The 17,312-nt window shown below is 25.2% G+C and overlaps 1 protein-coding gene across 2 annotated transcripts in view; it reads left to right on the top strand.

The window, feature by feature from the left end:
- LOC111682387 (branchpoint-bridging protein) overlaps positions 1-17,312 on the top strand; it is a 33,130-nt gene that overhangs the window by 7,037 nt on the left and 8,781 nt on the right. For both annotated transcript variants that reach the window (XM_046955724.1, XM_046955723.1), the window contains exon 2: positions 4,919-5,100. The gene's annotated coding sequence lies outside the window, so the exon portion shown is untranslated. The remainder of the gene's footprint in view (positions 1-4,918; positions 5,101-17,312) is intronic.

Below are 17,312 nucleotides of genomic sequence, written 5' to 3'. Positions count from 1 at the left end.
TGTTTTGTATTGAGAAAACATCGTGACCGGCAATTGATTTCAAATGTCAATATTATAAATTTTTCAAACATTTAATATTGTTTTTTTCTTTTTTGGGCACATTAACCCAAATCTTCTTTGCTTCACATATTGGCTTTTAACGTGTAAAATTTGCAGACATTTACATACACACATACATACCCATACATAATGATTCTCATAAAAACCTGTAGTAATGTCTTTTTAAAATTAAATGTACATATTTAAAAAATAATAAAAAATACATTTGTATTTTTTTATTGTTACATACATATGTAAATATGTGTGTATTGTCATTTCCCCAAAAAAAAATTCGTTAAACGGAAACATGAACTTAACATACACAAATGTGAAAATTTAAAAGAAACTCTTCCCATTTTTTGAATGAAATCATAAGTTCCCATTATTTCTATTACTATGATTAAGAACTAGTGACTATGTAGGTTCTAAAGTGAATATAAGGCGTTATAATGATTACACTATTGATTACATAGGTATATACTATTCTAACAATTAACTTTTGCAATCTTTTAAATAATCAATTCTCTTTAGTTTCAATGTGCACAAAAATATCAAATGCACTTAAATTATTTTTTTTTTATTTTTTATAAATTGTTTATATAATTATTATGGGATTGTTTTATTAAGTACAATATATGTACAATCATGTTTATTCAAAATAATTTTTATTATGTTTTAGAATAACATCTGTCATGAACTTAGTAATTCACATATTCAATTATTAATACATCTCATGACCAATAAAATTGAAATTTCACTCTACTATATGCTTTATATTAATATAAACTGAAGCTTTAAGTTATTAATTGTTTTGGAGCAAACAAACAAAATGTTTATTTTATTAAGACATTTGTATTAAGCAAAAAGCAGCAGTTGGCAGTTGGTTTCTACACTATTTTGAATGTTCCCAATGTTTCTTAATTCATATTGTAAACAATCTTATACTTATACAAACATACATGTGTATATAAATATACATATATGCATATATTAGGGTTGTATAGAATTTTTATATAAAAAATGTTCATTAGTCTTCAATTTCCTCCTCTTTACTCGACCATTATTACAACTTGACATTAACTAAAGGTAGGATTCTATAATGGAGATAGCTCGTTCTAGTTATTATAATTGTAATTTAGTTAAAGGATATTGATAAAGCATGGAGAGATCTTTCATTTCTATTCATACATTTTTTTTATTATAATACACAATTTATTCCATCCCTGAATTCAAGAAAATACCAGGTAACAAACTTCTGTATAACTAGTCAATTATGAGGTTGAGATTTGGACAGTCTATGCAGAGTATTTTGTGGTTCCATAAAAATGGAATCATTTATTCTTATAATTACTAAACTAAAGATATTTACTTCCATTGCAGAATATAATCTCGATCTATATAACTTACTCCTGCTTATTATTTCTCTAGAGCTCCACATTTAACCGTCTTACGTGCTAAACTTATATATACATTTGCACTTTACAATCTGAAGAGGCATCAATTAGAGTTGTGGTCAAGAGCATTTATTAATGTTGTTACTTTTTTATATAAAATGTAGGAAGTTAGAAACGAACATTCATTAATTGCATCAATTTTTGAAAGGTAAATACATGGGTACATACATACATACATACATACATACATACATACATACATACATACATACATACATACATACATACATACATGAGGGTGCAGTGCAATATGTATGCGCGTTTATTTGTTTGTATTTACACGTATATATTTACACTAGGGTGGTCAATATAATAATGTGCAAATTACTTTGTATACTTTATGCATTACTAAGACATAGTTTAGTAATGTATTGCTTATAATTATATTTAAATATTTTCAACGTCATTAATTTCACATCAAATTGGAACTATTCTTATGTTCTCTTACATCAATATACGAATGCTTGTTTGCAATTGACTGATGATACTTAGATGAACATTTATTTTCTTCCTTCTCTCCCAATTGGATAATAAATTTATATCGTGTTATTTTAGGGTTAAATGTGTTTGTATAGGTTCAGATAACATGCATCCATATATGTATATCTGGCATCTACATGCATGTGCATGTTGTCATGTGTTGAAAACGAAATCTATTACCTACACTTCTAAACTCTTGGGGTTTGGATTTAGCCTTCATTTCAATTGCTTTCTTACAGTTTTAGTAAAAATAATAATTCTTCCTGACTGATAGTTTCCACATTGTTCATGGAGTTAAATAATGAAAAACCATGAAAGAAAAATACTTTTAAATCTCTACAAGAGATTAAGTTTACTTTTAATTTATCGAAATCGAGTACACAGAATGAGTTTGGCACAAATTCTTTTTTACATCATATTATTTGTGTGATTTAACTATCCAATGAAATTAATTGTTTTCCAGTGAAACGACTTTTTGTTTTGTTTTAAACATATGTACATATGTATGTATATGATTATAATAAAATGACCTTGATCTTAAATGTTACACTTTTATTTATTATTTTTGCCATTATTTTAAACAATAAACGTATATATGTATATAAGTACATTTATACATATGTATGTATGTATGTAAATATGTATATTTTATATTGTATATTTTTAAATCACAATACCACTGTAGATTTTTGCATAACCTTTTTATGTCAGGAATACAAAAACATAAAAGGAAATAAAAAACAAATACGATCAACTGAATGGAGAAGTTTAAATTTCTATGAATTATATACCAACGGCATTTTTACAGCGTTAACAATGGAGTAAGAGTTAGGATACATCTGAATGAATAGAGGAGTGTACAATACATATATGTACAGATATGAATGTAGGTAATTTTCAACATATGTGAGTGTATTGTCGTATGTAACAAATTTATTTATATGTATATTCCATAATGTTTATTAAATTTAAATATTTTTTGTTCGCATTTAATTGGACGTTTTTAATTATTTTCTTTATGACTTTATTGTTTTTTATATAACATATCCTTTTAAACTTATCAATTTAGATTGAAAAGGCGATTGATCTAGATTTAATAAGAATTAACATTTGATAATATTAAATAATTGAACATGAAATTTTTCTTCGTATGCAATAAAGATTGAGATATTTCATTCCAATACACATATAACAAAAGAGAAAGTGTTGATTATTTCTAGTACTTTTTTAACTTTTTGCTTAGAAAACTTTGATCGTATCGAAAATAGTTAATGTGTATTAATAAAAAAAAAAATATTTTAACAAACATCAAGTGACTTCCACCCTGCAGAACAATAATCTACATTAGACTAGCTCTTGAAATAAAATTTAATTTAATATTTTTTGAGTTTATTTATTTTTTAAACATTTTAACAAAGTTTTAACTAATTTAAAAATATACTAGTTGTTAAAAACGGACCTACAGCACGTATGAGTGTTACTTTAAAGTAGAAAATATATGTTGCGTATACGCAATGCTTCAAGTCGATAAGCAAAATGTGATATGTACATATGTGATAAAATTTCATTATATTAGATTCATTTTTTATACATAAAAATTTATATATAGGTGTGCACAATTTAATCGAATGATCGAAATTTAAGACCCCTTTTTAATCGAAATAATTATGATTTAAAGCAAACACATTTTTATTTATTTAGTATAATAATGCAACAGGAATTTGTGGTTAATTTGAATTTTTGTTTACACTAAAACAATTCCATTCGTGGTAGAGTTGTGTACAAAATATCAAATATTTGAAGCTCTCTAATATATAGTAGCAAACACATAATATGTATGTACATATGTATGTACATTCATTTGTATGTAGTACATTTTTTCAAGTAAATATAATGATTGTAAAAGTAAAACATAAGCAATTGTCTGTAGTATTTGTGTTGGATTAGGGTTATCGAAAATTCATTGAATTTCTTTTTGAAATTGTTGAATAAACACTTTAGTAACAAGCAGTTTTTGAGTGTTTGAGTGCAGCCTTCATGTGCAAGTTTTTCCTGAGTATTTTGGGGGCTTCGATATATTCGTATTCATATATATGTACATTTTATATATAAATATATGAAAAATAAGGTGCACCACAAAAAGGAATTATTTATTATTGAAATAGTTTTAGTAAGATTTTCATTAATTTCTTAAAAATGTCTAAAATAATGTTTTGAAAGTTCCTGGTATTTTGACAGACTATAGCTAAAAAATAATTTAAGATAAAGTACATCATTTTTAAACTTTTATTTTCTCACAAGTGCAATTCAACATATAAACACTTTCCAAATGCGCCGCTTTATAGTCGGTGTTAAAATAATGCCATGTTTAAACACTACGTATACATTAATACACTGATCGTGAAAAGTTAACATACATGTGTCTTATATGTATTCTAAATCGCAATTAATATTAAATATTATAATTATTATTTTGCCATGTTTTCAACTATAATAATATACTTCCTTTTTTATTAATATTATTCAAAGATAACAAAAATAAATCAATAATTTTTTCTTTGACTGTATTAAAAATGATTTCAACGCAAAGTTGGGTGATTATGGGTGTTGTATAATATGAATATTTGTAATATGAGTGTATATGTACATATGTATGTTTGTGGGAATGTGAGTATGTAAATTTGTCTGTAATTGTGCATATTTTCACAAAAACAATTACAATTGCAGTGCTATTATTAATAAAAACACATGCACTCTTCATACTAAGTGAATGAAAGAGTGAATGAATAAATGAACGACTGAGTAAGTGAGTAAATTCATTACAATGGCTCTTCCAATTTTTTTTTTTTTTCATTTTATAAATAAAAATTATTGCATAGATTATATAAAGATTGCAACTGAAGATTATATAAACAGTGTATAAAAACAACTAAAAATTTTTTCAGATTTTTCCTCTTGTCCAGTACCTGCAAATGGAGTCTTCTTATTATTCACATATTTAAACAAAGTGTTTGGCTGATTGTGCCTTAAATAAAAGAAAGTACTTGCTTGCAGACATGTGGGATTTTATTATTGTGAATCATTTTGACCCAGTTTTAGAGTCAAACTGCATCAGTGATGTGGAAAGGTAAGTGTGAACTTAAAATGAGCATTTTTCCTTTAAAATAATGTGAGCTTGATTGGAACTGACTCGGCGAATTGTAAATGAAGGCAACATATTGAGACATTATTTATATTCAAAATGTGCTAACTCAAAAAATATCTAAAAAATATTGGCCCAAGATTGAATTAGTACATTTTGAATATGGGTTGTTGATATTTTTAATATTATATGCGGGAGAAAAAAATATTTCATTCAGTGTATGATTATGGGCAGATGTTATGAGAAAGAAGAATATTATGAAAATGTTTTCTTTTTTTACCATGAATCTATATTATTTATGTTTGTTGTGAGATATTAATTAGTTATATGTATGTATCTTAATTTACTCTTGGACATATCGATGAATGTGATAATATCGTTCTAGAATGACAAATTTAATAGGAAATATGTTTGTTCAAAGTTTAACACAATGATCTTATATTTTGTTTAAATTTTAAGTGAATTAACTGACATTGACATTTTATTATATATATGTTTTTCAATTCTTTTTTTAAAGTTATGACTTTAAAACTTTTAAAGAACTAAATAAAGTTAAACATTTTTTCTCAATAAATAATATTAGCCCTGCTTTTATATATATTATTACAAATATTTTTTATAAGTTTATATAAATTTATTTTATTTCTACCATAAACTAAAAACACTTATAAACATTAGTTTCATAATTGGCATTTATTCATTTTAAAGAATCAAATATATGGGGCCAGGTCTAATGTACATACAGACATTATAAAGTTTATGTCGTCTGAAAAAAAATAAGTTGCTTAAGTTTACTGTTTGCTTACAATAGTATTCCATTTTGTAAAAATGGAAAAACATATAACTTTTGTTAGTTTTAAAAAATGTTTTATTTAATACATATACAAGTATATAAATGTATGTATATGTATTTGTACTATATGTATATCCAATATCCCCAGTGTCTTAATAAACTCTCTGCATAAAAATAAATGTTTAGCATCAGTGTTGTTAACTTTTAAATTTCAAATAACTGAAATGTTAAAAGAAAATCACCAATAAGTCATTGAATATTCGATCGATACGATATAATATAAAACAGTTATATTGAAATATTTAGTTTTGCCATAGTTTCTTTTTTCTCGATATATATTGAATCCTAAATTTTCAGTCTCCACATTTAGAAATGTATCTAAAAATCGACCAAAATACTCTAAGAACTCTATTGTAAACAATATTTATTTCTATTATTTATTACATACAGGCTGCTGGCTTTTGTTGATACATAATAATTCGAATATGTGGCGTAAAGTATTAAAAAAAAAAATGTTGTTTGTTGCTGCTGGGCATTACTCATTTTTAAGACAACAAAATCATAAAAGTTCAATTATTATGGTTTTGTCAATATATTCTGTTTTATAGCACTCAAATCTTTTGTGGTGAATCATTCAAGTATAAAATACTATAAATTTTTTATGGAATTTTGAACAAAGGTATTTTCAATTCAATACTTTTTATAAGACACACAAACATAAGTACTTATAGTATAGTGGTATATATTTGAAAAACTGTGGTTCGATTGTTGTTTTGCCACCATTGAAGCAACAAACAGTTACGGGGGTAAGTTCAATTGTTCAAATGATACTGCCGTGATGCTACGTTTGTATGCTAAGGAAGCTAGAGATTTTCACTTTGGACTTCAATATCACAACTTGTTTAAGATGTTTACAGGTCCCACTCATAGTTTACGATTGTTATTTGTTAACTAAACATTGATTGTTGTGAACAGTTTTGTGTAAATTTGACAAAATGTATATGGATGTGTGAAAGGATAAGATTACATTTCATTTTTATCAATAAATATGTAATGGAGTGCGAATATACGAGTAGACGTAAATATTTAAGTGAAATCTTTTTTCACTTTTATTGAATTTAACCTGACGTTTTTTTAAGAAACTATTATGAATGGTTTTCTACTACTTATCCATATTGTTTTGTACTTTTAGTTATATAAAATATGTATGTATGTGTATATTCTATATTTATATTGTTTTGTTTGCTGGTTTAAGTGAAATTTTCTGATAAAAAATTTAAATGTTACTTCAAAAATCGACTTTTATTATATTTTTTAAATTTAAAATCGTCGATATTATCTTCGATTAAGTGTTTTTCACTTTAAAATAGAAATGCTTAATTTGATTCCCTTAGATTTAAAAGCATGTGTTTAACGTCTTGCATGTGGAGTCGGTAACTGAGGCTAATACAACTAAACCAAGCAAAAAAATAAAAAAAAAATATAATTTACTCCATTTAATTCATTAATCACAATGGACGCTTTGGGTATCTGACTCTGAATGTATTACCTTAGAAACTAATCCTTTAAAATAACATCACTTCCACAGAAGCATACTTTTCGTTTGGTTATAAATGTAATTCCATGGGAAGTAACTATGTACTTCGTTTATAATTTGCTGGGTATAAACTACAAACAATTCAATAAGTATCTTATTTATACAATTTATGTAAGTGAGAGGGCGTATTTGGCATTTATAAGATTTTTTACTTTGGTGCAAAATAAAATGTTAAATGAATTAACTCGAAATCATTTAAATAAATCTTTATAAGTTACATTTATGTTTATTTGTAAGAGATACGTGGACTTTGTTATAAGCAATAAAACCTTTTGATTAACATACATTTCTAATCGTCATGTTTTCTATTTCTTTACGATTATTACCATCACTTTGAATAGTAAAGAAATAAATTCCTAATTGTGTTCTCATTTTTCTTTTTTAGTTTTTATATTCACACTGGAATTGCCAAAAAGAAAAACATAAAATAGCTCCCTTAGGAAATGAAATTATCCCAAAAGGTTTTCGTTGGTGTATTTGTTTGTACGAAATGTTTTCGATTTTATTCTATTTTTTTTTCTTAATTTATCCAAAAATTATTATTTTTTTGTACAAATTTTTTGCAACAAGAATTTTTATTCAATTTATTTTGTAAATATATGATAATATGAATGTGACGATTTATTTTATAGAATGTGTATGTTAATTCTATAACAGTAAACTTTACTATAAATTAATAACAACGAGAGTTAAAAAATCTTTTTGTAAAACTTTAACAAGTGAAAAGGTTTCTGAGATTACATAGGACGATCCGCTTATTTAAAAAAAAACGTCTTATCTGGATGATTTCATTTAGAGTGGTTGTTGGAGTTTGTCTTAATCGTCATAAATAAATAAATTTTAGCAGAATTTTAAAGTTTGTTGAACATTTTATTCTAAGGGAATGATTTTAAACATAAATAAACATGTCACCAAAACATAAAACTTTAGCACCTTTAGTCTCTGAGTTTTGCCAAGTAGATGTTTATTCTTAAACGCAAAATATAATTTATGGAATCTACTGCGTTTTGCTTTACAAAGGCCGTCCTTTTGTATGTTTTCTTCAAATAACCATGAATTTGTGTCAACTTTTTAAAATGTGTAATATTTGTAAGGTTTCTTAACTTACAATCTATTCTTTTATATACATTTTTTAAACCAAAACCTTGTAAAGGAGTTAAAAAAGAAGAAAAGGATACGTAAACTCTAATGAAATAAATAATAAATTAAATTTTTTATGGACAATTTAACATTTTCAATTTTTAATGATTACATTATGCTATTATTTTATTTTGGAATTCAATCCAATTACGTTAAAAATAAACAGACAGACGAAGGCAAATAAATGTCTGTAGTTTATGAAATAAAGAAACATTTTATACATATGTACATACCCAAGTATATGTATATTGTTTATACATATTTACAAACACAAGTATTTAAGAAGACCCTGCAGGACTAGCTCCCCTTTGACGAATGTTGTTATAAATATATTTAAATCAGATATTTTTAGACAAGACTATAGACAAGACTATAAACTAAAATATAAACTAGACTATAGACTAGACTATAGACTAGACTATCGACTAGACTATAGACTAGACTATAGACTAGACTAAAAACTAGACTATAGACTAGACTATAGCCTAGACTATAGACTACACTATAGACTAGACTATAGACTAGACTATAGACTAGACTAGACTATAGACTAGACTATAGACTAGACTATAGACTAGACTATAGACTAGACTATAGACTAGACTATAGACTAGACTATAAACTAGACTAGACTAGACTATAGACTAGACTAGACTATAGACTAGAATAGACTATAGACTAGAATAGACTAGACTATAGACTAGACTATAGACTGGACTATAGACTAGACTATAGACTAGACTATAGACTAGACTATAGACTAGACTATGGACTAGACTATAGACTAGACTATAGACTGGACTATAGACTGGACTATAGACTGGACTATAGACTAGACTATAGACTAGACTATAGACTAGACTATAGACTAGACTATACACTATACTATAGACTATAGATTAGACTGAATATTCCATGTCTAGTACAGTATGTTTATTATTAACAGTGCTATAATTACAAAAAGGTGACAAATAACTATTCTTACTAAATTAGTTGGTAATATGTATTAATACATTTCTATAAGGAATAGTTGTTGTTGAGAAAGGACGTATTTTAAGAGGTAGATAAACTATAAATATGCAATAGTGATGAAAGCAATTGATGTTTTTAAATCTATTGGGTACGTATAATATTACAAATCTTTATGTAAATAAATGTATGTAGTGAAGTCACATGTTCTGAACATTGTCTTAATAGTGTAAACATGTATGTATATCGTTAGCTTAAACGTAATAATATTTGATTAAGAATTAAATAAATTTAAAATTAAGAAATACTTTATTAAAAATTCAAATTTTTTCGACAAAATTATTGTTTAACAAAAACTAAAGTTTTTGCATTGTAACTGGCGATATACATATGTGCATTAGACCGACTCACTCTATATGGGAAGAAAAAACGTGTTTTTTTTACCTCTCTTAAAATTTCCCTTGTTTTTTTATGATGATTCCCAAAATATTTTAAATCTAGTGATTAATGTTCGTGAGATGAACCAAATTAAAAAAAGGTATTTGGAATTGAATGTTATGAAACAAAATATACAATATGGGGTAGTGTTTAAAAGCAGTTTTAAATCCGTGTCGAATTATGTATTGTTCATAAAAAACCGTCTGTTCATAATATTGTATTCCAAAATATTTATAATTGTTAGGTTTTTCACTAATAAATAAATGTATTCATTCATAAATAAAATGTATGCACAAACATTGCCCATCGATAGACTAGAACTATTTCGGGAACCATTATAAAACATAACAAAGATTATTTGAAGCTTTGTCCCCCATACAATATTTTCTTGAAAACTGTCCAGCTCAAGTATGGACAACACTTAACCGAAAATATTTTGGGTAACATCATATTACACATCATATTACACAACGAATATTTTGAGGGGGGGTAACTAAACCACCAAGCATGTGAGTCGGTCTAATGTACATATGTGTATATATTTACATACAATTTATACAAACTGATGTACATACATATATTGGTATGTGTATTTCTCACCGTAGAGTTAAGGTCAATCGACCGAACTTAATCATATTGCAGGTCATAAATTTAAAATCACCCCAGTTGATGTACAGATAGATACAGACTTATATTTACATACATACGTACATACAGTTATGTATAGGCATATGTAGTATATATCCTGAATTATAACATCTTCACAAGTTTATTCGTATCTATGACATAAATGCTACAAAGCATCCCTTGTTAGTATCTCCACCATTATACCCTCTAGACCTTAACAAACCTGTTAAATCATGTTAAGAACTTAAAAGAAATATTATAATAGTATAAATATTTTTCACAAAATTTAGGGTTGTAACAAATCTTACACCAGAAAAAATATAACAACATATAAATATTTAATTATTTATATTCATAAAAATAATGAATTTAGACATTGATATAAAGTTAAAAAAAATCATAATATGCCTATACATGTATACATATGTATGTAAGTATATTAACATTTACTCAACTCTAAAGTTATACATAACTTTTGGAACGAAACACACTTAACTTTGATTTGAGTAATTGAGAGTTTTTCGTACCAAATTTTATACTTAAATACTTAAATAAAATAACCGCCTGAGAAACTAAATAGAAAATTTACCTTTTAAATTACATTTGTATGTATGTGTGTATATCTAATATGTTACTTTGCTAAAAATTCTTCTATTTAGAGTTATTTAAAATGTTATTAGATTCTCTATGAGTATATGTATTAATTATTTATTGAATAATAATGATGTCCTGTACTATTAATATCAAAATGATTGTATCATTTCAACAGTGTAATACTTCACCTATTAAACATTTATTATAAATTACATAGATGGAATTGGTAAAACATACAAATATACGTGAACATAAAACTGAATTATTAAATTGGTTAAAAGTTGATTAAGATTTTCATTTATATAAATATTTAATATATGTATGTAAATTGCATTCGACCAATATCAGATAGTTGTAATTGTTATATAAGTTTAAACGATGAGGCTTCATACATACATATGTACATTACTTACATGTTGTAATATCTTAAAATACTTATTTGGTTCATTCAAAAATATATTTAGAAAATTATTCTACATTATGGTCATGTGAAAAAAGTTAAATGATATTTTAATTGGTTTCAAGCATAATATATATAAAATATTTGAATTATGATTCTGTATACGTGACATGTATACATTAGGGTGGTTTATTTTGTATAAAATTGAAAAAGTAAATGGGATTATTTTTACACGACATGATGGAATGATTAGGAAGTAAACGTTTAAAAAAGTTCTTTCAACTATGTATTTCAAGTAAAGAAAAAGTACATTATATTGATAAATAACTTTAGAATATCAATTCGCAGAAAGTGATTTTCATTTCTAAGATATACAAGCTTTTTTCAGTAATTTCTAACATTTTTTGTCAGTGTACATATTATGAAAGTATGTTTTTGTGGTTGTAGAATAATTTTATATAAACGGAAATTACTTTGCTTCACTGGTTTATACCTAGATGTATTTTTAATGATTCTTTAATTAAACTAGATTTATTTTGGGCAATTTTATATAAAGTTATAGAGTGTTTCATTATTAAGCCCGTATTTATTTCATTTACTTATTTATTTATTTGTTTATTTATTTTTTGTTGTGTGCACTCTTGTATAAATGTATGTGTGTCAAAAATAGATTATCATGAACAATTTTTACAAAGGTGTTGATTTAATAAATAAAAACGTAGCAGAATGACAAGAAAAACAAAACATATTTTGGAATGAAAAAACATACTCATGGTAGAGTATTTAATGTAATCACACCTACACACACAAACAAGAACCTGATAGAGTAAATGACATGTAAATTAAATCGTTGAAGTTACAATAGTGTCGAAATTAATAGATGTTGTTGTACATATCTTATCATTTATGTTATATGATACGTTGTTTTTGAAGTAAAGTAATAATTGTTGTTACAAAGATATATCGAAATATTTTATTTTTTTTTCAATTTGCCATTTATTTATATATTTTGTTTCTATAAATGCCGATTTATGGAATTTTGTTGTTCTAAATTCAAAATTAATATTTAATTGAACACAACTGTAATTTTAACATAATCTCATAAACGAATTGCATTGACATTAGGCTGATGCAAAGCAAATTCTTCAAAGTATACGATTTCAAGTTGATATATAAATATAAATTTTTCTTTTATAGAAGTTGGGCAAAGTATTCCATTTAAGTCTCATAAGTTTCGAGGATAGGTCTATCGATTTTTTAAGAAAATAAAATTAAGAAAATTTTAAAATTATATAAAAAACAAGTTACAACACAACAAATTTAATTATAGTTTTTTCTTTTGTTGTTTTTTTTTTGGGATAAGTCTAATATACATACATTACAGTGACATTGTATTTGTATTTATGAACATATGTATACATAAGTAGGTATGTGCTTTTATTTTTTTAGCTTAATTTTCTGTATGAATAATTTTGTTTTGTAAAGTAACAATATTAAACAGACAAATAATTGTATAAATATATAAATATATGTATGTATATGTGAAAATATATAAGTTGAAAGGTTTATAAGTAATGAATAGACATACTTATATACAAAAATATATAGATACAAGTATGTCTTGTACTTAAACTTTCAAACATTAATTATCACTTACCTTACAAACATGCCAGTTTGATCTTAAATTCAATTAAAGTCATTTTCAAACATTTGAGAATATATATATATAATTTTTAAATAAAATTGTTTTTTTTTTTTTAAATTTAATTAGAAAACATTTGATATCTAATTAGAATATTAAAATAATTATGTCACAATAATGTGACATTTGTCAGTTTAACTATTTATATTTATTTTAGACAATTTGGACAGATTTATTAGTACTAGAAAAGAGAATACTAAAATTGTGTTTAGCATTATTTTTAAGTTGAAAATTAATTCTAATTATATAACAAAAGGTGTACAACAATTTATTCGTATAGCGTATATCTTTAAACGTATATATGTATGCATGTTTTTGTATAATCCCCCTTTGTTCTTAGATGATAATAAGATCAAATTAAACAATTTCAATTTTAATATTTAATTAAACTAATTTATTTAGTTATTATTATGTAAATTTTGTTATTAATAATATTATTTAATTAAAATAAGAAAACATTGCATAAAAAAGTTTAAATCTCATCTTCACTTTTAGTTTCGCGCGTTTAAAACAATCAGCGACAATCTATATTGGTTTTAAAAATACCATTTAAATTTTACACACACAAAGAGCATTTGCAAAATTTTCATGTTAATTTTCTAAATATAGTAAAACACTCCTTTTATAAACCAATTTAAAATTGTAGTCAGTTGCAATTAAGAGAATTTATTCAACGAACAAATACATAAATATAAAAACCACAATATAACCAAAAGTTTCAAGTATTAAAAAAATACTATTTCCATTAAATAAAATCTAAATGAAATATTGCAAAAAAAAAAAAAATATGTACATACGTTTCTATGTTAGTCAGTCAGTTATAACGATAATGATACAAGTCCCACTTCATTAATTTTGAATTATTAAAAGTTTTTAAATACCATATTTTTTATGACAAATCACGATTTGGTTAGTAAAGTAACATGTTTTGGTCTCTATTCAAGATTTAGTTAAAAAGGTAAAATGTTAAATTCACTTTTCTTTTTGTAAATGATTTGAAAACCTAAAAATTCGAATGTTATAAAATTTCTTGTGATAAACTACTTTGAAAATAACTTCCTAATGTATATATGTATGTAAATATATATACATATTTGTATATGAATAGAAAAACCCTTACATGCACACAATCATATTGTGTGTTTATGATAAAATGGGATACAAGGGAAAAAAGTAATAGAAAACAAACATAAAAACCACCAAAACTGTTTTGATCTAAAGTAAAATTTTCGTAATTTTTACTAAAAGATGTTTTGTTCTACTTTTGTATATTTAGATTCTAAAAGAAACCATTTTTCATAAAGGCACCACTTCCATTCAACCCCATAACAAATTATTATTATTTTTTTATGTTGTTTTTGTTATGATTGTATGACTGACTGACTAAGTGAATGGTTGCAGGAAATGTATAGATGATATTAACTGCAATAGAAACTAATAACAAACAAAAAGGCCGCGAATCATAAAGTTCATTGTACAAATATTTAAGTAGAATATGTATGTATGTATATCCGAGTAGTATTTATACACATTTACAGAAAATATGGGGGCGTATGATTATTATCTATTAATTGTTAAAGATGTATTAAGTATACTTATATTTTTTCACAGTGTACGAAAGAAACAATTTTTTACACATAATTAACTCAATTATTACATGGATTATACGAATAGAAAAAAAGGGTCAAATAAAATGTCTGCTAAATAAAAACATTGTTGTAAACACAAAATACACAATTTGACTAAATGCCGTCGTGTGTCAAAAAAAAAAAAAAAAAACACATGATTAATAAGCCCAACAGGATTATGGTCTAAAGTATGACATTTAAAACAATTTCATTGTTACAACCCTGCAGTACGAAAAGTGCCAATTGGCACCATTCACTAGTTATATTTTCGCATTTCCAACTAACTAGTTACCTCTGGTAAACAAAGTGGTCGATATTTTTCTTAAACGTAAACTACAATTCACTACTGAAGTTTATGAAATAAATATTTTAAAAATGCCACACAAGAACAAAAAATGCTTAAAATAACCACTGGGAATTTTTCTTGCGAAATGCAATGCTGATAGTGTCCGTTTGCATTAGACGCAGACATGGCGCTGATATTTTATCCGTCTTGGATAACTTTGTCCCATCTGCTACAAGAAAAGTTTTATTTTCTATGGCTTTTTTCAAGATTTATTAAATAAGTTTTTATGTATTTTACATTACATACATATGTATGTACAGAAATATTATTAAGAATACAGAAAATAACAAAACAAATTTAAAAAATATATCTATTAGTTTTGTGATTGTCTAACGTCGATAATTAATGCAGTTTTAAATATTAAATAATATTCCAAAATAATTTCTGAAATGCTATAGCTTTGTACGTTTTAGTCAACGATATATTTGCGTACAAAAATTTAACATTATATAAGTAATAAATATGCACCATTACTAAATATTAAAGGATTTTCTTAACCAAAAATACTGTTGAATTAATCCTAAATAAATAAATATGTATTTAATAATAATAAAAAAACAACATGTATTGTGTATATTTTCGCATACTGGCAATAATCTTAACTTACACATGCCACTCATTATTTAAAGAGTGTCCTAAAACAAAAGTATTAAGTATTAATTAAATAATATTTTTTTTTGTAATAAACTCAAATGTTTATACATACATATGTACATACGTAGTATATAAATCTTCCCCTTTAAAGTTAAAAATTGTAGATAATGAAAATTTGTTAAACTATTATCTATAGTACTTATGTACTCTTAATATTTTGTAGTATTCTGATCCAAAAAGAAATACAACGACTTTTAAGTTAGAACACTCTTGATACAAATGAATGTTATGTATGTACTAGAAAAAGAAATAAAATTTATTGCTTGTGATTTATACATCTTAAATCTGTTTACGATATTATATATTTATGTAACATACATATGTATGTTTGTATTTCATATACATATTTTGAAAAATAATTTGTTTACAGGTTGATGATGTTTTCGTTTTAATATTTATTTTTATACCCTACACCACTATAGTAGAGAGTGTAATACACATTCGTGGTGATGTTTGTAATACCCAAAAATATGATAGAGTCCACTTTGGCAATAGCCCTTAATGCAAAGTTCCCTTAAGAAAATTACTTGAAGATCTAAATTCACTAATAAACACTTGTTGAGATTCTGCATAAATAACTTCAATTAGAAGCAAATCGCTTTACCAATATTTATAAGGATAGGCCTATATTTATCCTTGCCCTAGTAGGGGTTACTTCAGGAGGGGTTACTTCAGTATTTCACATTTTTGTCAACAAATTGTTGAAGTATTTTGGAATTAAGACAATAAACGACTTAAATGGTTTATTATATTATTTAAAATAGGGTATCATATGGTCGGCTGTACTTACTTGTAGTTTTATTTAATGAATTAAAATAAAATTCTAGTTTATAGTAAACAAATTACATAAAATATTTCATAAAAATTTAACAAAAAAAATTGAACCAAATATTCCACGCAATTTTATTTTACATCAAGATTTTTCTAATGTGTAAGGTTCTTGTCTATTCCGAGTTCTAAAAGGATCGAAACAATTTTTATGTGTCCATGTAAACCTTGTGCGCACGCTCCAGGTACATATACATACAATTTTGCACTTGTTCATCAATCGATCCAGTTGAAGAATTAATGCCTCATTTAAGCGTAGCTCTGATACAAATTCATCCACCAAATTTAATGGCTGCTTTCAGTAAATTAGTTTTTAGTCAACAAATGTATTAAATATGTTGGAACCAATATAAAATTCAACATAAATGATTATCCTTTGAAAATAAATCATATTTGATATTCGTATTTGGTTTAGGATATCATATGCTCGACCACGCTCACGACTTACTTGTTTAATGTTTCATTTTGATTTTGTTAATGT

Source organism: Lucilia cuprina, chromosome 6 (assembly GCF_022045245.1).
Source record: "Lucilia cuprina isolate Lc7/37 chromosome 6, ASM2204524v1, whole genome shotgun sequence".
Lineage (NCBI taxonomy): Eukaryota > Metazoa > Arthropoda > Insecta > Diptera > Calliphoridae > Lucilia > Lucilia cuprina.
This window is presented reverse-complemented; position numbering and strand designations above follow the sequence as displayed.